Consider the following 27,871-nt stretch of genomic DNA (forward strand, 5'->3'; position numbering starts at 1 on the left):
CATGGAACTTAACATTTTAGTGGTAGTAGGAAAAGAAATTGAAACTATATACTAAAAGCTATATAAATGCAGTGTTAGTAGCAAATGCTGTGAAGAAAAGAATGTCAGGAATGGAGAAAGACAGGCTGGTCAGGGAAGAGCTCTCTGATTGATGCCAGTTGACAAGAGCTCTGAATGATGTAATGTGAAGGAAGAATATGCTAGGCAGAAGGAATAGCACGTTCCAGAGTACTGAGTGAAGTAGACCACACTGTCTATAGGAGAGCAAATGGGAGGGAGAGTAAGAGCCGGTAAGTACAGAAAGTAAGTATGTGAGGGAGGTTTCATGGATATTATTATGTTTTTTGTTGTTGTTGTTGTTTTTTCATCTTTTTATTTATTTATTTATTTATTTATTTATTTAATTTATTTTTTAATATATGAAATTTACTGTCAAATTGGTTTCCATACAACACTCAGTGCTCATCCCAAAAGGTGCCCTCCTCAATACCCATCACCCACCCTCCCCTCCCTCCCACCCCCCATCAACCCTCAGTTTGTTCTCAGTTTTTAACAGTCTCATTGCTTTGGCTCTCTCCCACTCTAACCTCTTTTTTTTTTTTCCTTCCCCTCCCCCATGGAAAGCAGTGTGGAGGTTCCTCAGAAAATTAAAAATAGACCTACCCTATTATTATGTTTTAAATAAAACTCTTTAAATTTTTCATATGAGCTCATTACTCATTAAATACAAAAACACTCTCAAACAAAGAAACAAAAAAAAATCATGCTTTTGTAGATTTCTTGCGGGGGGGGGGGGCGCGGCAATTAATGTATAAATAATGGCCATTTTATTCTCACTATGCTCAATCATTCCCAAATGGCTTATGACATGTGGCACTGTGCACACAGTTTGTACTCACCAGACTAAGATTTTGCTGCCCAGGGAGAGAGAAGTGAATGCCCCACGGTGCCCCCTGATATTTTTGAAGTGAGATTTCCAGAGCAGTTGGAGACACAAAGACATTGGTGTTAGAAAAACCAGCCATATATTTTTAAATAAGTCAGGGTTTCTTTAACTTTTATTTTCATCAGAGGTGCAGCCAATCATTCACCAGAGATGTGAATCCTGCCAAACAAGCCCCCCCCCATCCTCCTCCCCCATCCCGCCCCCCCCCCATGCTCACTTGGAAAGGTTTGCATACATACTCCTCCACACTGGGGGCTCAAAATGAAGTACAACCCTGGGAGCTGGCAATATGTATACATTCGATTCAGTTCTTTTATCTGAAGGTGAGACCAGCCAGGGAAAGAGAAGCAGATTTTAACATTTGTTTCTCTAATACAGGGGGGTGGGGGGTGCAGGTCTACGTTCACTTTGCTGACTTCCATTTAAACCCTGGTAAATAGAGGACAAAGAGAAAACAGAAATTTTCATGCTATGTATGTTTGGAGATTTTACAAAAAATGTATGATTTTCAGAACTTTGTCTTATAAGTCTGCTTATAAGGGACACTTGGGAGTATCATTTGAGTGTAGTACATTTCATCATCCTTTACTGATGATTGTGTTATTTAATTTGTCAAGATGTTAAAGGAGCATCATCTATGTTTGTTAAGTTACTTAAAACTCCTTGGGATACAGCATAATAAATGCATCCTAAAATATACTATGCAAACTGTCCGTATTTTTCTATCATTAAAAAGTAAGATGCAATTCATGTTCACTCCAAATGATTTAGCTAACTTGAAATTGAAAACCACCTTTGCCTTTTTATAGCCTGATATTAGTAGCCTTCAGAGCCAGAACAACCTGCTGTGAAGCTTGGGACTTACTTAAAAACTATGCCATAAGCCATGTCAGTGATGTAGAAAATTTACTTCTGGATAGGAAATTTATTAAAAATTAAAATGAGGACAAATTGGAATATCGCATAAATTACATTTTTACCCAAATACAATTTTGTCTGCAATAAAAATTAATGTTTCAAACACTATACAATCTTTAATTTTGTACTCATTTGCTTCACTTTCTGCTTGCATGCTATTAACTATTTAATAAACCTATTTATAACCTAAACAATTTATCTTACTTCATTTTGCATACAGATATAAAATATCTCTGAACACAGGAGAAACCCAAAAAGCCTACAAGTATGGTGAATTAGAAACTACTTCAAGGAAGTGTGAACTCTGAAAAGATGGGAATTATTATACTTCATATTGTTTCCCTAATAAGCTTAAATCATCCTAAAACTTTATCCATTTTATCCTCATAGATTCCTTGAGAAGGTCTGGGAAAAGGCATTATTATCTCTATTTGAGTAAGAAGGAAATTCAATGTGACATTTACTGGTATTTTATTTTAAATTTACTACTATTATTAGTAGAGGTTGAAATGAATTTGATGTATTTCAGAATGAAAAGCATTACAATCCATGAAGAATATTTCTACACTAGAGATAAAAATAAAACAAGGAGTTAAAATGTAAAAACTCAATGGAAAAGCTACTTGAAAGAGGTGAGCTTATTAATTTTTTTCTTCCCATGTGCTTGGTCTATCTTATTCTGTCTTTTATTTAAATTCAACCTGCTTTCTTGTCTTTAAGAAAAGACCTTCAGGCTCCCTTCTTATAAAAGGTTTCAGAGAAGTTTTAAGGAGGGATTTGAGAGAGGAGATGATTTTGAATAATGGGCATGAAATAGGAGACTGTTTTTAGAGTTAAGTATAGTATGGAAAATTTCAATCTTAAAAGTGGGAATATGAAACTATATGCTATATGTTTAAATCCTTTCTAACAAGGATAATAACTTTAAATTTTTAATGTGACTTTCTTTTTTTTTTTTTTTTTTTTCCTTGCTTGGTACATGACCTTCACTTTCTTGGCCTAAGGCATCCGTCTCCTTGGTGTGTATGTAAAGAAAATAGGGATAGAGAGGTGTATCCGGCTTTTGAAAGTTAAAATAGAATTAAGCAGTAAGACAGGTTATTATCTTGAAAGACAATTTTCCAGATTGTTTATTTCCCACTTTGTCTAACAACCAAGCCAGCATGACCCATGCTCATAGAATTCTCCCAGAGTAGAGGAGATATCGCTGGCCACCATTAAAGCTTAGTGTATGAATGGGAAAAGAAGGATAAGAAAAGAAAACCCCACCCTTTTCAATTTTGGAGATTTTCAATTTTGGAGTAGAAAAAAGAAATAGGAATACAAAGGAACATAATTAAGGTTTCCCTTCTCTGGGCTATGTAAAAATAAGAGTCATGTTTAGGGTAGAAAGGAACCCTTCCTTCCTCCTCTCCTACCCACCCTCTACCCACATACCCCCCGCCATACACACCTCCACTTCTTATTTGAGAGGCTGAGAGGAGGTTCCTTTGAAGACTAGCTTAGGCCAACCAGAGGTCAATCTGGCTGGTCAATGTGTCCAATCAAAGAAGGACCCTGAAATGTTGCTTTTCTGAGCCACCCTTGTTTCCAGAATTAGCTGTGAGTTTGGCTGTGGAACTTGCCACAGAGGCTCATTGTCATGAGAATAATAAGTTCCCAGCACTACGCTATGGGAAAGAGAAGATGGCTTAATTTAAAAGAGTATTATTAGAAGTGAAGATGTAATGTTCAAAACCTATTAAGGGGTTTGTCTCAACAGGATTTGATGGTAAGAGAGAAAAGAGTCCTGTATCGTTTTTAAGATCTTTGCGAGGAGAGGTGGCATGAATGGTACAATGAGGAATACAGGAAGAGCAGTTTGGAGGTTGATAAATTCACTTTGGAGATTTTAGTCTGACATGCTTAAGTAACATCAAAATGGCATTTGGGTTTATGGTTCAAGAAACATCTGATCTAGACAGATAGATTTGGGAACCATCACCGCAGAGGTGACAACCAAAGTCCATGGGGTGAGCAAGACAAGCAAGTGGAATATGGCGAGTAAAAGAAGCATATCATGAATAATTCTGGGAAACACCAATATTCAAGGGGGAAAAAAGGAGAGACAGATGCCTTTGAAGGGAAGGACCAAGAGGGCAGAGAAAAACCAGGAGGAAAGGGATCACAAATGCCAGCGAAGAGAGCCTGAAGAAAGAGACCGTGGTCAATGGGTCAAATTCTGCTGTTAAGTAAGTGTTAAATGTTAAATAAGATAAGAACGGAGAGTTGCATTTAGCAACTCAGAGATTGTAGGTGACCTTGGTGGCAACAGTTTCAGCAGAGTGTTGGGAGGCAGAAAACAGACTGTGGTGAGTTAAGGAGTTAATTTAAAATGAGAGAAGTGTGACAGTGAAAGTAAATCATTCTCTTATAGGGCTTGGCAGAAAAGAGAAGAAATTTAGGGAGAGGTTCCAGCAAACATAGTTTGTAGGGGAAAAGCTATTAGAGAGGGAGAAATTAAAAATACCAGAGATATAACATAATTGATAGAGGAAATCTCCTAAGAAGACAGGAAAGGGGCAGGTTCTAGCATTGCTAGAAAGATTCCCTCTAGAAAAGAGGAGATACACCTCCTCTGCTGTGTTGGTTGAGGAATAAGTTAAGAATAGATGCATGTTCTTTTTTGGTCATGGTATTGAGAAACTAGAGAAGCATGATTTTATTAGAAACCTTTACCTGGTGCTCAAATAAACATGAATTAATGAGGTTATTTGATGAAGAGGGGGCAGTTTCTATTCATCTCAAAATTGAGAGATTGAATGGCCAAGACTCTACACTAACACGGATCTTGGGCATTTAAAATGTTCCCTTCACCGTAGTTCCCAGAGCACCATTTTGCATTCCCACCAGCAACGGATATGTGATCTAGTTCCTCCACGATATGCCAGCATTTGGTGATGTAAGCCCCCTCTCTGGTCCTTTCTCCCCCAGAAGTTCCCTTCGCTTCTTCCACTTCTGGATGGTGGGCCCATTACCATAGCCTCTGGACAGTCTCATGCTGCAAGGGAGTTTCCCCACATGCAATCCTGTCAAAGTGCTGCCCAACCAAAGTTTGTGTGTGCTACGATCACTGAATGATCATATATTTTTCTTTGATCAGCCCCAAATACCTCAATCTCCCTACACATAGCTGCCCAGATAGTTTCCTCCCCCTTGTGCCTTGAAATGTGCAGACCATTCCAAGAGTAAGGCCATCTCTTGGAACCCATGGCATGGTATTGCTAGTCAGCAAATACCTAAATGCCTAAGACTGACTCTTTGTGGGATAATGAGATTGTGTGAGCTGCGCTGCTTCTCTTTCCAGAATCAAACTGTTATTACACTTACACATGTGACACTAGTAAAATGTGTGTTTAAGCTCACTTAAAATGATAGAGCAAGTTAGTCTTCTAATAAAATTTGAATATCTTCAACATTAGAAATCATGATATTTTCTAATATCAAGTAATAATAGGTCGAGGCTCTTAAAATACTGACTGTACTGAAGACATACTCCACTTGCCAAAGCTACTTGAAATAATGAAAATGGATTTTGCTAGAACAGCGTAGAATCTTGATGAAATATTTATGTTTTATCCTTTACTTCCCTTTGTACTCGATAGATATTTTTTTCCGTATGGAATAGTGGTGCCCTGTGTTTCTGCTGATGTCATGGAGAATGGATTGACAAGAAGAAATCTGTGACCATCATTTGATTGTATTCACAATTTTCACTATTGTTTTTAATTTTGAATTAAGGCAATGGAATATGTTGTTTGTTAATTTGGATAAAGCAATACCTGAGTTAGTATTCAGGTGCCAAATATTTTATTCAGATAGTGATGCACTTTCTTGTTACATGCATAGCTGCTCTTCCATCGGTACTGATCAAAACACCCCTTTTACCATTTATATCCAGCTGACGAAAAATTAACAAACATAGCATAGATTTTCAGTGAAAAATAGAATAAAGGTTTCTCAACCTTACCTCCCCCATATATACATACTATACTTATCAAAAGTGGATCATAACCTTCTGATGATAATCTGCACATTAACGCTTCATCCAATTGTGAAGTAATAAGGAAAGATGAGGAAAGTTTTGTGGGTGGCTCTCATGGAATGGGCACAAAGTGAAAGGATAATTGTGTCTCGTGTGAAAGCTCAGTGTGGAGCACGCTATGCATGTCAGTCATTCATTCTCCCCATTCACTGCAGTGGTAACTAAATGGGTTTATGAACCAAATGCCATGGTGACAGGATGTAAATTATTGTTTTGCTAAATAACGTGGGTTTCCCCTCACCAGGGATGTGCTAACAGTGACATTAGATGAGTACCCAACCTACGCAAATCAGACCAATATTAAATCTCCAATAAGATATCATTTTCTAGGTAGACTAGCCGGCTAATCTCTGAAGATCAATTACATTGAACCCTGTCTATCATAGTGGTTGCAGAGATTCATCTTCATTACAGAATAGACGTTTACTCTTAAAATAGAGTTAACTTTCCTATCAGCAAAATTTTTGCCATCAGCGTCATTTGTGGGCATGTAAGGTAGCCTTATCTATTGACATGGTGTCCCACTCAACATTGCTTCTGATCAAGGAATTTATTTTTATAGCAAACAATAGTGAGTCAATGGGTTAATATCTATAGGATTGACTGTCTTACCATGTATTCAAACATCAAGAAGCAGCTGGTTAATAAAATTGGGAAGTATTTTACTGAAGAGCTAGCTTCTTGAAAAGATAAAATTGGCAAACCTTTAGCTAAACTAAGAAAAAATACTCAAATAAATAAAATTACACATGAAAGAGGAAACATTTTAACTGATACTACAGAAATAAAAGATCCTAAGAGACTACTGCAAATAATTACACACCAACAAATTAGAAAACATAGAAGAAATGGATAAATTCCTAGAAACATATAACCTGCCAAGACTGAATCATAAAGAAATAGAAAATCTGAACAAGTAAGGAGATTGAATCAACAATCAAAAACTTCCCAAGAAAAAAAAAGGCCAAGACCAGATAATTTCACTGGTGAATTATACAAAATATTTAAAGAATAATAATACAATTCTTTTCAAACTATTCCCGCCCCTGCCCCCAAAAATGAAGAGGAGGGAACATTTCTAAACTCATTTTACAAAGCCAGCATCACCCTGATTCTAAAGCCAGATAAGGTCACTACAAGAAAAAAAAATAGACCAGTATCCTTGTAAATATAGGTGTAAAAACGGTCACCAGTATATTAGCAAACCGAATTCAACAGAATATTAAAAGCATCATGCACCATGATCATGTGGGATTTATCCCTGGATGCAAGGATGGTTCAACATATGCAAATCAATAAATGTGATATACCACATTAATAGAATAAAAGATAAAAATTATATTATAATCTCAATAAATGCACAACAAGCATTTGACAAAATTCAATATCCTTTCATGATAAAAATTCTCAGCCAAGTTGGTCTAGAAGGGATGTGTCTCAACATATTAAAGGTCAACTGTGTAAAGCTCACCGTTAATATCATACTCAACAGTGACAGGTTGACAGCTTCTCTACTAAGATCAGGAACAAGACAATGGTGCCTACTTCGCCATTTCTAATTCGACATAATACTGGAAGTCTTAGAACAATCAAGTATGAAAAAGAAATAAAAGGTATCCAATTCAGAAAAAAAGAAGCAAAACTGATTTTGTATATAGGCAATATGTTTTTATATAGAGAAAGTACTAAAATCCCACTCAAATACTGTTAGATCTAATTTTAAAAATTCAGTAGAGTCACAGGATACAAACTCAACATAGAACAATTAATAGAATTTTATATAATAATAATAATAATAATAATAATAATGGATTATCTGAGAAAAATAACGAAAACAATCTCATTTACAGTAGCATCAAAAACAATACATTTGGGGATGCCTGGGTGGCTCAGTTGGTTAAGTGTCTGACTTCGGCTCAGGTCATGATCTCACAGTTCATGAGTTTGAACCCTGTGTCCGGCTCTGTGCTGACAGCTCAGAGCCTGGAGCCTGCTTCGGATTCTGTGTCTCCCTCTCTCTCTTCCCCTCCCCTGCTTGTGGTTTCTTTCTTTCTTTCTTTCTTTCTTTCTTTCTTTCTTTCTTTCTTTCTTTCTTTCTTTCTTTCTCTCTTTCTCTCTTTCTCTCTCTCTCTCTCTCTCTCTCTCTCTCTCCCTCTCCCTCTCTCTCTCAAAAATAAATAAACATTAAAAAAATTTTAAAAAACAATACATTTGACCCAAGAGGTGAAACAGCTCTACATTGAAAATTATATGACATTGATGAAAAAAATTTAAGAAGACACAAATAAGTAGAAAGATATCCTGTGTTCACAAGTTGGAAAATTAATATGTTAGTATGTATATACTACCTAAAGCCGTCTTATAGATGTAAAACAATCCCTATTAAGATTCCAATGTCATTTTTTTACACAAATAGAAAAAAATATTTCTAAGGTTAAAATGGAACCTTAAAAAGCTGAATAACCAAAGCAATCCTCTGAAGGAAGAACAAAGCTAGAAGTATCACAATTCCAATTTTAAGCTATTCTACAAAGCAATAGTAATCTAAATCGTATGGTACTACATAGAAACAGAAACACAGACCAATGGAACAGAATCAAGAGCCCAGAAATAAAACCCTTACATATAAGGCCAACTAATACTTGAAATGGAAGCCAAAAATAACTCAGTGGAGAAATGTTAGTCTCTTCCAAAAATGGTGTTGAGGAAACTGAACAATCATATGCAAAAAAATGTAGTTGGGCCCTTACATTGTACCATATACAAAATTCAACTCAAAATTGATCAAATACTTAAATGTAAGACCTGAACTATAAAACTAAAAGAAAACATAAAGTAAAACTCTCTAACATTAGTCCTAGCAACAATTTTTTTATGGATTCAACACCAAAAGCACAAACAACAGAAGTAAAAATAAGCTGGACTTTACCAAACTAAAAAGTTTCTGCACACACACACACACACACAACCCCACAGAGAACAAAAACAATTAGTAAAATGAAAAAGCCACCTAGAGAATGGGAGAAAATATCTGCAAACCATCTATGTTATAAGGGGTAATATCTAAAGTGTATAAGGAACTCAGGGCACTTGGGTGGTTCAGTCAGTTAAGTGTCTGACTTCAGCTCAGGTCATGATCTTACTGTTCGTGGGTTCGAGCCCTGCTCTGTGCTGACAGCTCGGAGCCTGGAGCCTTCTTCAGATTCTCTCTCTCTCTCTCTCTCTCTCCCTCTCTCTCTCTGCCCCTCCCTCACTTGTGCTCTCTCCATCAAAAATGAATAAACATTAAAAAATAAACAAATAAAGTATATAAGGAACTCAAGCAGTTAAATAGCAAAAAAATAAAAAAAAAATTAAAAAATGATCAGAGTACCTGAAAGACATTTTTCCAAAGAAGATATACAAAAGGCCACAGATACATAAAAAATTGCTCAATATCACTAATCGTCAGAAAAATACAAATTAAAACCACAATAAGATTTCACTTCACACCTGTTAGAATGGCTATTATTAAAAAGAGAGGAGATAACAAGTGCTGGCAAGGATGTAGAGTAAAGGGAACTCTTGTGCACTGTTGGTGGGGATATAAATTGGTGCAGCTATCGTGCAAACAGTATGGAGGTTACTCAAAAAAATAAAAATAGAACTACCATGTGATCCAGAAATTCCATTTCTGGGTATACTTCCAAAGGAAATAAAATCATATTCTTGAAATATCTGCACCCCAGTGTACATTGCATCATTCAATTTGTATATATATAGAATACTATTCAATCATAAAGAAGGAAATCTTGCCTTTTGCAACACTATGGACCTTGAGAGTATGATGCTAAGTGAAATGTGTCAGAAAGAGAGAGATAAATGCTGTATGTTCTTACCTATGTGTGGAAGCTAAAAACCTGAACTCATAGAAATATAGAGTGGTGGTTGCCAGGGGCTGAGGGATGGGAGAAATGGAGAGATGTTGGTCAAAGGGTATAAACTCTGGCTAGATGAATAAGTTCTGGGGATCTAATTAATAATACCATATTATATACTTTAAAGTTGTTAAGAGAATAGAACCTAAATGTTATCACTACATGCAAAAAAATAGTAATTATGTGAGGGAATATAGGTGTTAACTAACATTTTATGGTAATCACTTCACAATATATACGTGTATCAAATAATCATGTTGTACAATATATATATACATGTTACTGATTTTATTATATATTATATATTTATTTATTATATATTATAGATATAGGTAGCAATAATATATGTTATATATAGGTCCTAAAATTATATCTATATTATAGATATCAATAATATATATAAAATATAGGTTGTAAAGTTATATATATAATATATAGTATGTATACAGATATAAATATAGATATATCAATAAGACTGGGGAAAAAAGAGACTTGTTTAGTGATAGCATCTCACAGGAAACAGAATTTATGGGACAGAGATTCAATCCTAATACTGATGTGTTTTCTCATACTTTGCTGAAAGAGGTGTTAATGGACTGGATTAAGTACAATAGCTCTTCAGAGGAATCCTGCTTGCTCAAGGAAAAGAAAAAATAGCAGCACAAACAGGAAGACCTCTGGTGACACAGTATACATTGTACTTCTCTTTATTAAAGACCAGGAAGATTTAACTGAGCAAAAGATTTAACAAGGTGACAATTTTGCTTTTCCAACAGAATTCCATGGTGGCTGATTTTTGAGAAAGAGGGGATAAACATTCAGAGGGAGAGATAGACAATACCTCTTATATGGCTTTCCCAAGGGAAAGAGTCATACAGTTGTGTTTTTGAAATACATATGTGAGTGTGGTGGGTTGGGAGTGGGGTAACAGCTCTCCAAAGTAGACCATGAGCCAGGATAGCTGGCTGGCAGTGAATGGACTGATCCTTAACAACCACAAGGAGAAGAATCATTTGGAAAGAGGTAGACTTACAAGAGAATTTTAAGAAGGTTTCCATATAATTCACTGCAGAAGACCTTTACCTCTCTAAATTACTCAGAATTCAATCACAAGAATCTCACTAGTTTTTTAATTCAGATAATATAAGAAATTGGTGAATCAATTAGAGATTAAATTGTTGAAGGTCAAATATTGGTTAGGTATTAGAGGACTGGCAACTCAAAATGGGAACTTGGAGCGACAAGATACAGTAAGCTTAGGAAGCAGCCCTAACCCTAGGCTTGCCCACTCTAAACAAAGGGAGATGGGGGAGATTTTTAGAACCTAGAAACCTACAGGAGCTGTCTCAGGGATCCAACCAGAGCTGAGACCTAGACTTCTGAGGGATGGACACTATTTAGCTTGTGCTCACATTTTAGAATCAGTGAGGCTGATTCATTTTTATTCTGAGAATGCCAGAAGAATCCTAAAAGTGGAACAAACTGTTTCTAGAATCGGAGGGAAGAGCCAGTGGTGAATGACAGACACAGGAATAGCCAGCAAATAGAAAGGAGCAAGTTCTTTCTTCCCTCTCCTGTCTTTTTGCTTCTCCCTGGTGCCCAACAATTGGCCAAGCATAACAGGGAGCCAGATGGCAAAGGAGAAATGTAATTTGCAGAGTATCAGCCCAGCATCAGCCCAGTATCAGCCCAGCCAACGAGAGAAGATGAGAGAAAACTGCTTCACCACTAACCCACCCCCATGGAAGGACCTGTGGTAATGATACATATTTTTTGCAAAAGCTTTCTCGAATCAGATTTGTAGTTCCCAGATGTGTGAATGACCAGAAAGTTCTCAGGCTAGCCTAGCTATGAGAGGTTTAAGCACAGATGAACACCTCTGTATACCCTGTAGCTGCATCTGGCTAAGGAATACAAAATTCCTGAGTACAGTATATTTTAGACCATCTGGTAATTTGCCATCATTCTCTCTTGGTGGCATTATATAATCCTTCGCTGGAGGAGGACCATTCAACCAAATGCAGTGCTGGTTTCTCTTCCTAAGTGCAGCTTTCTTCCTTTTCACAAAGTTTGTGCTCCCCTATCAGCCAACTGGATAAAATACAAGATGACATGAATATGGTGATCAGGGTTGACCCTTTCCCCCATAAGTCCAACTACGTTGCGCATCTGAATGCATATGAAAGCTCCATGTTGACCCGGAGATTTTGTTCAGGGGTTGCCCAGGTACAGGAGAAGAAACACCTCTGGGGATTCATACGAATGTTTTCCTTAGTGCCGAGATGCTGCTACAACCTCACTTGTGGGGTGCTGACCGGAGCCTCAGCATTCACAGACAGTCCAGTGCACGGTCTCCCAAACCTGTACGTGCCTCACTTGACTGTCCTCTGCTGTCTGCTCCCTCTTCCCTGTATGTTTTAAGGTCCCTGGCTTACCTCGCTGCAGCCCTTCCATGACCCTTTCTTGTCCCTCAATTGTCACTTCAGTTGTCCGGCCTTAACTTCCTTTCTCCAATTCTCTGTTTTTCACCTGGGTTTCCAACTGCTTCTTTGTGCTCAGCCCTTTCTTTCCCAAACAGCTACGCTGCCTGAATCTTAGACCACAGGGTCCCGTTTCATCAACTCCCCCCCCGCCCCCCCCCCCCCCAGCATGTGCGTTCACACCGCTTCGGCCTCCTCTGCGTCTCCAGAAGCTTTTCCTCCATATTTGTGGTGGAGAGCCTCTGTGAGTCTACAGATCCTGCACCTTCATTATCTGCCTGTTGATCTCAGATTCCCTGGCCTCCAATTTCCTGTCTTCCTTCTCTTTTATGCAATGTTCACTTCCCAACTGTCTCCTCCAGATGTTGAATGGGTAATTAGAAGAAGGCCCAGCTGCATCTCCCTGCTCTCACCATCTTCTTCCTTTCTGGTATTCGAGGTCTTGGAACCTGGACGGCCAGCCCCAGACCACTTCTCTAGGTTCTATTTTGATGTCTTCAATCTTCCTCCCTTAGCTCTAAGAGCCGCTCTTCCATCTGGAGTGGTGGCCCATCCTACTTTCACATCTATATTTTTATTTTTTAACTTATTTTAACTTAAATTTATGTCAGAATAAAAATTATCCTACTTAAAGAATATCGTTAAATAAACTAGAAGTGAAGGTAAGACACACAGGGTTTATGTTTGGAGAATATTCTCCTGAAGGTCTTCAGATGATTAACAGGATGAGACCTGGGTCTCGTGCCCCCCTGGACTTCTCTAATAAGAAACATGCCATTTTCAAGATTCCACTTGAGAAAGTAATCCCTCAGGGGAAGAGATGATCTAGAGAGTTTTGATAAAGTTGTTGATGCTATTTGGTGATAGTCACGATTTGTCTGAGCCCACTTTCAGGGCAAAAGGGAGCCTGAGGCACTGAGCCAGGGCCACAGCCTTGAGGGTATGTAGGGGATACAGTGACGAGGCGAAAGAGTCAGGAGCCAAGAGTTATTGCAGAGACGGTGCATGCCTACACAGTTATAGCGGAGGCAAGGATCCAAAATAGTTAGCAGAGAGAAACACATACACGGGGCAGAAGCGCTAGAACCCCGAAGAACACAGATCAGAGCAGGAAGGCTAAGGATGGTGAGAATTGGTGCTCCCTGACGCTCTCCAGCACGGAAAGATAACAGGTACTTTCCTTGGGCTGCTGTGGTCCCACCCTTCCCACAGCTGGAAAGAAGCTGTTAAGAGCGTGGAGGTCACGCAGTTAAACACCACCACCAATAGCAACGTTGGTAACTGCCAAAAGAAACAAAGCATTTAGGAAAAACCCATTGAATATAAGAAGGCTTTGTCACTGCTTAATGATTTGCTGAATAAAACAGCTCTTCATTTTCTTAAAGTTTTCAAGGTGCTTTCCAGACATGGAGAAAATGGTGAAGCAAATGGTCTAATAGTAGTTTCTAGTGTTGTGATCCATGCACTATCGGTTATGAAGTGATTCTTCAGTAGCCTTCTGAGAAACAGCTGAACTGTCCAGTCATTAACAGTGTCAGACAGCAAGTAGCAAGGAATTCAGCAAAGCTCTCAAGTGACACTACTGTAAGATTTCACTTTCATTCTCTTTTTCCTCCTCTACCCCCATCCTCGCCCAAAGTGAGACTGGAATCTTTTGACTCCTTCCTCTCTCTGCCTTCACCCTCACATCAGTATTTTATTTCAGGAAATGTAATGCTCGCATCTCTAGGTTATTATCAGAAATTCCCTTCCAGTATAGAGCGACTAATCCATGTGGACCATTCCCAGACACTTAGATTAACTATGTATTTATAGCTCTTTGTTGATCACCTCTATTTCTTCCCAGTTGCTTTCGTTATGCAGTTTTGGTTCTGGTGTTTTGCTTGTTTGTTTGTTTGTTTGTGTGTTTTGGTTAGTTTGATAATATTTTGTCATTATTTTCCCTGGAAAGCATACTTCACAGTATATTTGGGACTCTGAACTTTCTTTTACTCTTACAGCTAAGTAATGGCTTGGGTGGGTTCAGTCGTTCTTCCCAGTACTAGGAGATGTTATTCTACTGTCTTCTAGCTTCAAATGTTGCAGATGAAAAGTGATGCTTTTCATTTATGGATTACTTGTTGTTTACAAGATTTTTCCCTTTTTCTTGGATTTCAAAGTTTTTTCCAGGATATATATGTGTCTTTTTTTCATGTAATATGCCTATAACACAGTCAGTAGGCCCTTTTTACCTTTTCTCTTCTTTTTTTTTTAATATTTATTTATTTTTGAGAGAGAGAGGCAGAGCGTGAGTGGGGGAGGGGCAGAAAGGGAGACACAGAATTGGAAGCAGGCTCCATACTCTGAGCTGTCAGCACAGAGCCCGACAAGGGGCTCGAACCTACGAACTCTGAGATCATGACATGAGCCGAAGCTGGAGGCTTAACCAACTGAGCTACCCAGGTGCCCCTTTGACTTTTTTCTTCTAACACTAATCCTCCTCTTGATGTTCCAGGTGATTAATTTGGCTATCAACAGTGATCATCCTTTCCTCCAAGTTAATTTTAATAACAGCCATCCTAACAGGTATGAGGTAATATCCCATTGTGATTTGGGTTTGCGTTTCACTGATGATTGGTGATGTTGAGTACTTCCTCAAGTACCTGTTGACCGTTTGTATGTCTACTTTGCAGAAATGTCTATTCAGATCTTTTGCTCACTTTTTTAAACTGAGGAACAGCAAATATGAGGGGGTTTTTTGGCTATTGAGTTAGAGGAGTTCCTTCATATATTTTGGATATTAGCTCCTTAACAGATAGGTGGTTTGCAAATATTTTCTCCCAACCACCAGTTGTCTTTTCATTTGGCTGATGGCTCCTTTTGCTGTGTGGAAACTTTTATGTTTAATGTAGTCCCACTTGTTTATTTTTGCTTTTTTTGCTTTTGATGTCAGATTCAAAAAATCATTGCCAACACCAATACCCAGGATTTTTCCACCATGTTTTCTTCTAGAAGTTTTATAGTTTCAGATCTTACATTTAAATTTCTAATCCATTTGAGTTGAATTTTGTGTATGATGTGATTGAGGGGTCCAATTTCATTCTTTTGCATGTGAATATCTAGTTTTCCCAGCACATGAAGACTATCTTTTCCTTGTTTTGTATTCGTGGTGCCTTCATTGAAGATTAGTTGACAGCATATGCAGAGGTTTATTTCCGGTCTCTTGATTCTGTTCCATTGATCTATGTATCTGTTCTTATGGCAGGACCATACTATTTTGATTGCTGAAGCTTTCTAATATGTTTATTTTTTATTTTTTTTAACATTTATTTATTATTGAGAGACAGAAAGGGATAGACCGTTAGCAGGGGAGGGGCAGAAAGAGAGGAAGACACAGAATCTGAAGCAGGCTCCAGGCTCTGATCTGTCAGCCCAGAGCCTGAGGCGGGGCTCGAACTCACAAACCGAGAGATCATGATCTGAGCCAAAGTCGGACGCCCAACCCACTGACCCACCCAGGCGCTCCCTGTAATATATTTTGAAGTAAGGAAGTGTAAGGTCTCCAGCTTTGTTCTTGCTCAAGATTTCTTTGGCTAAGTTCAGGATTTTGATATCAGAATATCTTTATGTACTTTATAAATTCCTAAGTAAAAGTCAAACTATCCCTATTGTTCAAATGTCCATGTTCATTTGAGACAGTAAATTAAAATACTTAATGGACTGAACTAGAGTTTGGCTAGTGGTTTTAAATCTTGACTTTTAAATAACTATGTGAACTTGAGAAGCTAGGGACCTTCACTTGAATTAGTGTCTTTATCTTTCAACAGGAGATAAGAATGATACCTTCCTCTTAATGCTGCTGTAATGATTACCTATGAATGGCCTAAAATACTTGGCACGTAGTAAGGGCTATATGAATCTTACCTTCATACATCCTCATACTCACTTTTAGCCATTCATATATTAACATACCTCTTGTCCAAGGTAAAGAATCCAGAGTTATTTAAATACACACACCTAAACAGTGACTACCCTGAGTTAAGATTCTATGCCCCAAAATGACAAATTCGGGTACACTCTGCTGAAACAATTTTGCACTACTTAGATTAATTTGTTTGTGCTATATGTTACAATATTTAAAAAATTATATAAATGTATTATATTGAAATAGTCAATTCTCCCTCTGTCCCCCCCAAAAAAAAGAGTCACTTCCCATCAATAAACTTGACTTTTGGAAAACTAGTCGTTTTGGGGTGGGGTTTTTTTTTTGCTTTTTTTGTTTTGTTTTGTTTTTACATTTATTTATTGTTGAGAGACAGAGTGTGAGCATGGGAGGGGCAGAGAAAGAGGGAGGCACAGAATCCGAAGCAGGCTTCAGGCTCCAGGCTCCAGGCTTTACAGAGCCCTACGCGGGGCTCGGACCCACGAGCTGTGAGATTATGACCTAAGCCGAAGTAGAACACTTACCCGACTGAGCCACGCAGGTGCCCCATGGAAAACCTATACTTTTAAATGGAATACTACAGTGGTAGGCTTATCACTTACAAGAGAAATATTGAAACCTACTACAGACAAATCTTTTACTTATTTGTTTAAATGCTCAGCATACATCAATTTCCTCTGTGAGAAGCCAAGGTTAGGTTGCAGTAGAAACTACTACTGGAAAAAATAATCTCTACGGAATTTACATTCTCATTGGCAAAATTTAACAAAGTCTAAATGATTTTATTGGGAAGGCCTTCTGGAACTCTGCAAGCATAAGAAATTTTTGTTGTTTATTTGTTGAATACCTAATTGGGAATACAATTATTGTTTTGTACTTCCTGATTCACATCAAATTGCAAAGATAGGAAGATATCTTCTGGTTTAGTGAATTTAAACATAATTTTTAAAGAAATGGTCATAACTGGCATATGAATGTTTACAGAAGTACACATTTCTCAAACTTGTGTGCATTTGTAACAGCAAACTCATCGAACAGAATCTGACTTGGTACCCCTATATATTTAACAAGCAAAAGGAATGAGGCTCCGATTGAAGTTGGAGTGTAGGATACAATTTGTTTAGTTCCTTTTTGCTCAGGCTCCTCTTGGCTCAATTTCCCCACTCTCTGACCATTGGTTTTGGAACAGTACTAGGCAGACAATTGTGTATTTTGCTGAACAAAGGTCTTAACGATGGAGAGCCGTGGATTAGAAGGGCCCTACCTGGAGGACTGCATCACTCTATGAAAACGGGCCACTCTAAGACTTAGTTTTCTTACATGTGGCATCCTCAAAATTGGGAAACAGGAAACAAATATGTTTTTAAACTGTGTTTGGTTTCCAAATAATATGTTTGATTGTTTTCTTCAACTTCCAAACTTTGAAAGCATTTAAAGTTAACAATATATTTGTCTTATGTGCAGCAACTTTTTAGATACGCCATAAATGCCATCTAACTATAGAATCTGGTGATTTAAGTTATATTACTACCAACAGCATTTTATAATTTTTATGGAATCAGTTGATCTGCTGAAACTTTGAGTATCTCTGCTATAGTGTATTTCCTTGTGATTGCATCAACCATTTTATACCCAGAATGTCCTCTCACTGTTAAACATTAACCTTAGTTTCCTTTAGGTTTTTAAAAATATTGTTTTATTTGTTACATTGAATTCTTTACTTGAAATTTATCAAACGTAATATGAAGTGAGGATCAAAAACTTTTGTTTTCTAAATTTTCCCAGTAGCATTTAAAAAATAATCCATCCCTTTGCCATTGACGTGTGAAGCTTTCTTTATCATTTTTTAGCTCCCATAAATCTTTATTCCATTTCTTTTAGTTTTTATGTCTCAATTTCTCATAACTTCTTTTTTTATTATAAAGTAACAAGGTGCTTGTGGAAATTTGGGGGAAAAACACAGAAAAACACAAAGAAGAAAATGAAAATTCCCCATAAACATTAATATTTTGGAGAACTCTCTACTGGTCATATGTATGTGTTTACAAAGGCTTCTGTAATGTTTACAAAGGAACAGCCCAAAATCAGGCTCAAGTAAACAAAGATAGTTTCTGGAAAGGATGCACTAGTGTTCTGTAGCATGAAACACAGATGTAAATTTAGATACAGAAGTCTAGAGAGAGACGCTGGGGCAGTATCTAAGAGCAGAGAAAAGAGCCTGTAAATCTGTAAGTAGGAAAGAACAGGAGAAAGCAAATTCAAAACTCTAGGGGCCATGTACTCTAAAAGTTCTGGGAGAACAGAAATGTCTAGTAAAACATTTTTAAATGGTCTGCTGAGTTGTTTTCCCTATATGATCTTCAGTAAAATCCACACTACTCACTAAAGGTTTTTGTTTGACAGGATTCTTTAGGCAATGGGCTTCATGTTTTTGGTTCACATACTTTAAAATAAAATTTGAAACACGGTGAGAGCATTTTTACGTTCACATCAGGCATCTTTCATCATGTGAAAGTAGCTTGAAAACACTTAATTTTTGACAAGTCCCAAGTATTGACATTTTAAAACAGAACTATGGTTTATTGGACGTCATAGAATCTAAATTTAATAGCAGTTTGATACCTACCATCATCCACTAAAAAAAAAAAAAAGTCATGAAGACCTTCTTTAACAGTGAAGGTGGTAGTAGGAAAAGAATCTAAAATATATCTCAACTTATTTTAAGACAGACCTGTGTTATGAGAGAATACACATTAAAGGAAATGAAGATTTGGAAGTGAATTCTCTTAAAAATATCTGTGCCCTTGGGGCACCTAGGTGGCTCCGTTGGTTAAGCATCTGAGTCTTGATTTTGGCTCAGGTCATGATCTCACACTTTGCGATTTCAACCCCTATGTAGGACTCTGCTGACAGTGCAGAGCCTGCTTGGGATTCTCTCACCCCTCTCTTTCTGCCCTTCCCCTGCTCCTTCTCTCTTTCTCTTTCTCTCTCTCTCAAAATAAATAAATAAACTTAAAAAAAATCTATGCCCTCTTGGAGCAAGAAACAAAGAAGACAACAAAGAAAACAACTAACAAAAGAAAGATATAAATCCTTCTTTTCTTTCTCTTTTCCTCTGTTTCCTTTTTTTTCCTCCCTGTTAAAATGAGCACACACTATACATATAATTTTGAATCTTAGAATTTCCACATGGCATTATTTTAGGTTAAGTATTCTTCAAATATGTCATTATTTTATATTATACTATCATTATTGTATACTGTTATTTATTTTTTAATCTTGAAACACTAATTTAGAAATCTGCCAGGGATTTGGGCAGTTTATGTTCGGATTTTGGAGTATATAATTTCCAAGTCTTCTATTGGATCTGAACTCTGTTATTCGCCACTTCAAGTTATTAAGGTTGTGGTTTCTTACCATCTCACTTAGGGTTAATAGCGGAGCTTCCCTAGATCAGAAAGCCACAAAGTTGGAGTTCTTGCCCATTGCAGTGGCACTTTTTCTAGAATAAATATTTCTCAAGTTTTTGCCTGCGACTTGATGTTTTCCGGTACTTTCAAATGGTAGTTTTTTAGTATTTTTGCCCATGTTTATAATTGTTTATTTCTGGAAGAATCCCCTGACTTTTTCTTGCCACTATTACGGAAATTTTGCCTACATCAATATTACTAGATTATTTAAAAAGTGTCTGCTAATTTAATAAAGTGAAACTTACTGCTTTTTTAATATTGTAATTCAGATTACTAGTACAATTGAGCATTTTCTGTGTGTTGACTGGCTATCTATATTTCATCACTGTAAATTAGCTCATTTCTTTTGCTATTTTAAAATTCTGCGGTCTTATTTTTTCTTATTGGTTAAAAAGAGTTCTTACTCAGGACACCTGGGTGGCTCAGTTAGTTAAGCATCTGACTTTTGATATTGGCTCATGTCATGATCTCACAATTTGTGAGTCCCAGCCCTGTTTCAGGCCATGCTTGGGATTCTCTCCCTCTCTCTGCCCCTTCCCTGCTCTCTCTCTCTCTCTCTCTCCCTGTCCCTCACAAAATTAACAAAAAGAGGAAGAGTTCTTATTCAAGTATTATCACTATGTCACAATTGTTTGAAAATATACTTCCCCGTTAGCAATTTACCTTTAAATTTTTTATGATATGATTAACATATAAATTGATTTTTAAAGGAGTAACATCTTTACAAATTTGAACCTTCTTATCTAGGGACTCAATTTATCTTTTTATTTATTTGAATTGGTGTTTGTCTATCCTTCTAATAGAATCAATTTTAGCATGGGTCTCATCCATTACATTTTTAATGTTTCCATTATTGATATTGCTAGATATTGTCATAATGTATTTTTTCATTACTTCTAGCTGTTGTGATTTTATAGAAAAATCATCGGGTGCCTGGGTGGCTTAGTCGGTTAGGCGTCCAACTTTGGCTCAGGTCATGATCTTGCAGTTCATGGCTTTGAGCCTCGCGTCAGGCTCTGTGCTGACAGCTCAGAGCCTGGAGCCTGCTTCGGATTCTGTGTCTTCCTCTCTCTCTCTGCCCCTCCCCGTCTCATGCTCTGTCTCTCTCTCAAGAACAAATGAACACTAAGAAAAAATTTTAGAAAAAGAAAAATCATCAGTGCCCCATCAACTTTTTATTATTTTACCAAAGTTATTTGTATTACCTCACTTAATTCCCAAACAATACTATTACCAAAGTATTATTACTATTCCCATTTTGTATTAAATATTTCAGTCATGTATGAATTACAAAACACATGGATTATAATATAATGAATATCCATATAGATGCCATCCACCTAAGAAATAACCCCCAGTTAATTACTCATTTTAATTTATTACATATCATTCCCATGCCATTTATGTATATTTATGACATGGCATAGGGCTATAAAGATATATAATATTACTTTTTCACCATTTAAACAATTTTCTTTAAGTTTATTTGTTTTTGAGAGAGAGACAGAGCACAAGCAGGGGAGGAGCAGAGAGAGGAGACACAGAATCAGAAGCAGGCTCCCGGCTCCTACCTGTCAGCACAGAGCCCAATGAGGGGCTTGAGTGCACAAACTGTGAGATCATGACCTGAGTCAAAGTTGGATGCTTAACCAACTGAGCCACCCAGGCGCCCTACTTTTTCAACTTAAAATGCGTATGTAAATGGTACCATGATATGTATATCTATCTATCCATCTGTCTTTTTAATTTGATACGGTGTTTTCACATTTTTCCATGGTGAAACATGTATCTCTGTTCCATTCGTTTATACTGCTTTATAATATGCCTTTGTATAAATACATGGCATCTTATTTATAGTCTCATGTTTATGAACTTATTTATTATAAATCTCTACTATTGCAAATATTTATGCTCATTTCTATATTTGTCTCTTTGTGCATAAGTGCTAGGGTTTTTCTATGTCCTAGTAGAATTTCTAAGATTAAAATACATATATCTTCAACTTTACTAGATATTGAATGTTACTATCTAATAGTGACTAATTTATACTTCCACTAATAGCGTGTGAGAGTTTCCATTTCCCTACATGTTTTCCAATGCTTGGTAGTCTCAGAATTTAATTTTTGCCAATCTGAAGAGTGTGTTTCGCATCTTTAAAATGTATATCTTCCTGATTCCTGGTGATATTGAACATATTTTTCAATTTTTATCATGCGTGTTTTCATCTGTTAATTGCCTTCCATATACTTTCCCACCTAGTAGTGTATACTAGGTTCTTTGTCTTTCCTTTATTGATTCCTGATAGCTTGTTGAATTGTCAGAATAAAATTTCTTTTACATTTTATGGACTGAAAAGGCTTTGGATTTTTTTTTTAAGTTCAACTCTTCTGAATTTTAAAAAATTAAAATTTATTATCTTTTCTTTGAAATCTGTGCCTTTGCTTTCTACTTTAAGAAAATTTTAACCACAAAGTTCTGCAGATATCAACTACTATTATTTTAGTCATTTCAAGTTTTTATTTTTATAAATAGTTTTTTATCTTTCTAGAATTTATATTTGGCAAGTGAGCAAATATTATTTTTATGTGCAGATAACTAATTTTCTTAGCACTATTTGTTAAAGAATTTACTGATTGTACATATCACCTGTCACATATGAAATACCCATATATGTATGGCTCTGCTTCTTGTCTTTATCTTATGTTTAATATTTTTCTATTTTTGTGCAAAAGCATGCTAAATTAATTATATGTTTTATGTAAGTGTTTTAATCGTCAATGAAGTACACTTTGTTCTTTTCCTTTTCCAAAGTTGTCTCAGCTTTCATGGCTTTTTGTTCCTCCTTATAAATTTGTAGACTCTGCTTATCAATGTCCATAAAAGGTACCCAGTTATGATTTTTAGTGTAATTTTATGTGCAGATTCATTTATGAATAACTAATGCATTTTTAGATTGCATTTTTCCATTTTTGGCAATACTGTTTTGTACCTTTCAATACATTTTTATATTTTTCCCTATATATTTGTCTTATTACTTACGGCCGTCCTAGGCACCTCTCTTGCATTCACTCGTTTCACAAACATGTATTCAGTATTATATTGCAAACGCTTCTCTTAGTTATTCGGAAACATTAAAAAAGGAATGATCCTTGTCCTGAGTACACGGATAATAATAATAACAAAGTGGATTCATAAATGATAGGAGTTCTGTTCCAATGTGGTTAAGTAAGTTTCTAACCACTGTCCCTCCCAAAGCTAATGACTACAAACTCTGTTCAACAACTGCACTGAACTACTTGAAGGCTTTGAAGAGAGAAGAAAAGCATATAGACTACAATGGAGACTCAAAACAAGAAAAAATGCAAAGGATGAGTTTCTTGTTGCTATATCCTTTAGCTTGAGGGCAAATTGACAGAGGATGCCAATGGCTCCACATAAGGCAGATAAAACACTGAAATCATATAGTTTCATGAACCAGGACACAGAGCTGAGGGCAACCAGAGTGGCTGAAAAGTAAATGGGGACAATATTGGAAAAGAAAGAGCAAGAAAGAAAACTCAAATTTTGAACAGTGCTGCCCAAATCTCTGCCTGATCTCTGACTTATATAAGAACAGAACAGACTGCAAGCAGGAATCCCCCTACCAAGGGGAAAAAAGTAACTGCATCGAGACTGATATTTCTGATAAAGTCTATGTTTGCAGTTTTACTAAGTATATTACCTACTGAAACAGAAATATAAATATTGTTTAGAAGACTATAACAGAATCTACAGCCTCCAAAAAATATCATTCACAATGTCCACACTATAGCTTAAAGTCACTCAACATATGAAAACCCATTTTTTTTTTCAAAAGAAAATCCAGTCAATGGACTTCAGCCCTGAAATGATTCAGATGTTTCAGTTAGTAAACAATATCTTTAAAGCAACTATTACAACTACTTTTAATAAGGTGAAGGAAAATATGCTTGTAGGAAAAAAACTTAAAATATTTCAATGGAGAAAATCTTGTAGATGTATAAAGAAATCAAATAAGACTTCTAGATGAAATGTTCAACATCTGAAAAATATTAACTAGATGGTTCTAACTGGATAATGGAGATAATAGAGGAATGAACCTTTGAACTTGAAGATGTATCAATAGAAATCATCTAATAAACAGAGAAAAAAGATTGAAAAAAATTGAAAAAGGTGTCTGTGGACGATATGAAAAGTTTGACTATATGTGCAGTTGGAGTCCAATAATGCAGGGAGAAATAGAATAGAGCAGGTAAAATATTTGAATAAACAATGACTAAAATCTCCCCAAATTTGATGAAAGCAATACATTTATAGACTCGGGAAGCTCAGTGAACCTAAAGCAGTACCAAAATTAACAAAATCGTTCTGAAAATCAACAACAAAGAGAAAATCTTGAAAGTAGCAAGAGAACACATTACATAGAGGGGAACAACAATTTGAATGATTTCTGACTTCTCATTGAAAAATATGAAGATCATAAAGCATTTGGAACAATATCTTAAATTTTTTAATATAAAAACATGATCGGGGCGCCTGGGTGGCTCAGTCGGTTGAGTGTCCGACTTCAGCTCAGGTCACGATCTCGCGGTCCGTGAGTTCGAGCCCCACGTCGGGCTCTGGGCTGATGGCTCAGACCTGGAGCCTGCTTCCAATTCTGTGTCTCCTCCTCTCTCTGACCCTCCCCCGTTCATTCTCTGTCTCTGTCTCAAAAGTAAACATTAAAAAAAAATTTTTTTTTAAATAAAAAAATAAAAAATAAAAACACGATCAATCTAGAATTCTATATCCAGTGGGCACAATTTTTTTTAGAATGAAGAAGAAAAGAAGAATGTTTGCAAATAACACTACAAAAATTTGTCACTAGCCCATCTGCATTACAAGAAGTGCTAAAGGAACTTGTTCAGTATGAAGAAAATGATACCCAGTGAAAGCTTGTATGTTCAGGATGGAAAGAAGAGAATAAAAAATGGTAAGTATCTGGATACACACAAAAACCATTATTTTCCATTTAGTTTCTTTGAAGTATATAGTACTGATTAAAGCAAAAATTATAGCATTTTCTTGTAGGTGTTGTAGTGTATTTTAATGTAATATATGTGATAATTATAACATAAAGGATTTGGAGGGTTAATGAACCTGTATGATTCTAGTACATATGCCTATATATATTTTATGTGACCTAGCACAATATCAATTCCAAATAGACTGTGAATAGATAAGTATGTATACTTTATTTTTAAGTTTACTTAAACTTAAAAATATGTGAAGAGGCATAACTAAAAAGCCAATGGATGAATTAAAATAAAAAATCTTAAAGATTTTCTAAGTCATAAATCAGTCACAGGAGAACAAAAAAACAGAGGAGACAAAGAAGACAATAAAATGGTAGACCCAAATCCAACCACATCAATAATTGTATTACATGTTAATGATATATACTTTCCATAAAAAGTGGAAGTTGTCAGAATAGAGAAAAAGTATGTTCCAACTATTCCTTTGAACATAAAGACACAGACAGGAGCACCTGGGTGGTTCAGTCAGTTAGTGTCCAACTTCGGCTCAGGCCATGATCTTACAGTTTGTGAGTTCAGGCCCCGTGTCACGCTCTGTGCTGACAGCTTGGAGCCTGGAGCCTGCTTTGGATTCTGTGTCTCCCTCTCTCTCTGCCTTTCCCCTACTCACACTCATCTCTCTCTCAAGAAATAAATAGACATTAAAAAAATTAAAAAAAAGACACAGACAGATTGAAAGTAAATGGGTGGGAAAAAAGGTATACCATGCAAATAGTAAACACAAAAAGTCTGAAGTGGATAAATTATTAACAAATAAATGATGTACTATGTTAGAAGATAATAAATACTGTGTAAATTTTTTAGAGGTTGTATAAAGTATGAGGATCAGGACTTTGTGGAGATTACAATTTCAAATGAATTGATTAAGGTAGACTTCATTAAAAAGCTGACATTTTATATAAAACAGAAGCTCAAGAATAAGAAGCAATCAAGCTCCTTCTCACATTCTAGTTAGAACGCTGTTGGTGGTGAGGAAAAGAGTGACCTCCAGGTAGTTCCTCAGTCACTGTATAATTCATTCTATTCCTTGTATCATTCACTCTGGTCCTTGTATTATGCACACACCCTTCCCTGGCTGTTCCAAAAAGCACAGAGAAGAAAGTGGACCCATTATCTCAAGTCACAGCAGAGAGGGACCTAGAATTACTCCCCCCACCAAAACTATAATCAATAATGAAGAATAATTCACCAGAATGAATACCATTTGGGATGGGGTAAATAGAATGTGTGCTTTTACATTAAAAATATGGTCAAATGTTACTAGAAATTTGAATTCAATTTGACAGATAATTTTCAAATACATACTATATGGTATGTAACTTGCTAGGTGCAGTGGATAAGGATATCAATAAGAAAGGAATTCTCCTCAAGGGCAGCCATTCAAATAAGTAACTTTAATATTTTGTACTAGATGTTATTGTGAATAAGGACAAAGTGAATAAGGACAAAAAATAGAATATGTGGGAAGGTAAAAGAAAACTAGCATTTAGACAGGCCATGACAGATACATAGGTACATGTTAAGAAGACAAAGAAGAAAAAGTGGATTGAAGGCAATTGTTTGTAAATGTGAAAGGTGGTTTGAACACGAACTGCACGTTTGGTGTGTAGTAAGCAACCCAAATAGCTGTAACACAAGATTTGTAGTGCAAGACGGGACTAGACAGAGTGAAGATAACAGTGAAGAATGTTAAAATGCTAAGGAATTTGGTATTGTAAAGACACAAAGTGCTTTTAAGCAGGAGAGTGCAATGATCAGATTTATGATTTAAATTATATCTCTGGAAACCGTCTAAAGGATGAGTAGGGCAAAGTGCAGATATTGAAGAAAGAGAAACTAGTACAGAGGCTTTTGGCTTGGTCTAAATAAGAGGCAAGTCCTGAATTAATGGATGGGGTAGAATATTTGAGAAATGTTTCTTAGCTTGAATTGCCAAGGAAATTATGAAATGGGGGGGTACAAAATACTTTATTTATTAATCAGAATATATGAATCTGAATTTCCCATTTTGAGCAATAAGAGGTACAGTGTTGCTTTTGAGTAAAGTAAGAAAGGTGAAACAAAAAGCAGATTCAGGCTGCAAAAGAGAGAGAGAGTAGGAATGATGAGCTCCTATTTTAGATACACTAAGTTTGAGATGATCATAGGATAAAGAGAGAGATACACAGAGTAGGTTACTCTTCTGGCACTTTGGAGAGAGCCCAGACCAGGAATTTTAATTCTGGAGTCCTTTCTAAAGAAATATTATTTGAAATTACTGAATTAGATGTGACCTTCTAGGAGAAACATAAAAAATGAGAAGGAGAATGGACCAAAGTGGTAATACCAACTCTCAAGGCAAATGAATAAACATCAGCCAAATAAAGAATAATTAACTCAAGTAAGAGGAAAACCAGGGAAAAAAATTAAAGGTACATGAGCATATATTTTTAAATAGAGGTTGAAAATAACTGAGACTCCAGAAACAGTAACAAGTACAAATGGGAGTTTAATAGGGGAATAATAAATTGACAGGGTAACAGACAAAACTGTATCATTCAAAATACATTGTTGGAACTATCACTTAGCCATTTGAGAAAAATTAGAATTCTGGGGTGCCTGGGTGTCTCAGTTGGTTGAGTGTCAGACTTGATCGCGGCTCAAGTCATGATCTCATGATTCATGAGATCCAGCCCCGTGCTGGGCTCTAAGCTGATAGCACAGAGCCTGCTTGGGATTCTCTCTCTCTGCCTCTCCCCAGCTTATGCTCTCTCTCTCTCTCTCTCTCTCTCCCTTTCTCTCTCTCAAAATAAATAAACTTAAGAAAAAGTGATTCCATTGCATGTTTTGTAGAAAAATTAAGCCCAGATGGATCAAAGATTTAAATTTATAAAAATCGAGGAAATAAAATTAGTTAAATGGATAATAAGTAAATGTTTTTATAATCAAGGAAGAGAGAAGACCTTCATACAAAAACACAAAGAAAAACCAAAATATAAACACAGACAAAATCAGAAGGAAAAAGTGAAATGAGAAAAATGTAGTACATATGAGAAAACAAA

At 36.4% G+C, this 27,871-nt stretch overlaps 1 long non-coding RNA gene across 1 annotated transcript; it reads left to right on the forward strand.

Annotated features, from left to right (window-relative positions):
• The first annotated feature begins 2,391 nt into the window (after positions 1-2,391).
• Positions 2,392-24,721, forward strand: LOC109277948 (uncharacterized). Its single transcript, XR_002085410.2, has 3 exons — positions 2,392-2,496; positions 14,840-14,910; positions 24,568-24,721. It is a non-coding gene; the product is annotated as an uncharacterized LOC109277948 (long non-coding RNA).
• Positions 24,722-27,871: the final 3,150 nt, after the last annotated feature.

Source organism: Panthera pardus, unplaced genomic scaffold, assembly GCF_024362965.1.
Source record: "Panthera pardus isolate Hobbes unplaced genomic scaffold, ASM2436296v1 HiC_scaffold_7, whole genome shotgun sequence".
Taxonomy (NCBI): Eukaryota; Metazoa; Chordata; class Mammalia; order Carnivora; family Felidae; genus Panthera; species Panthera pardus.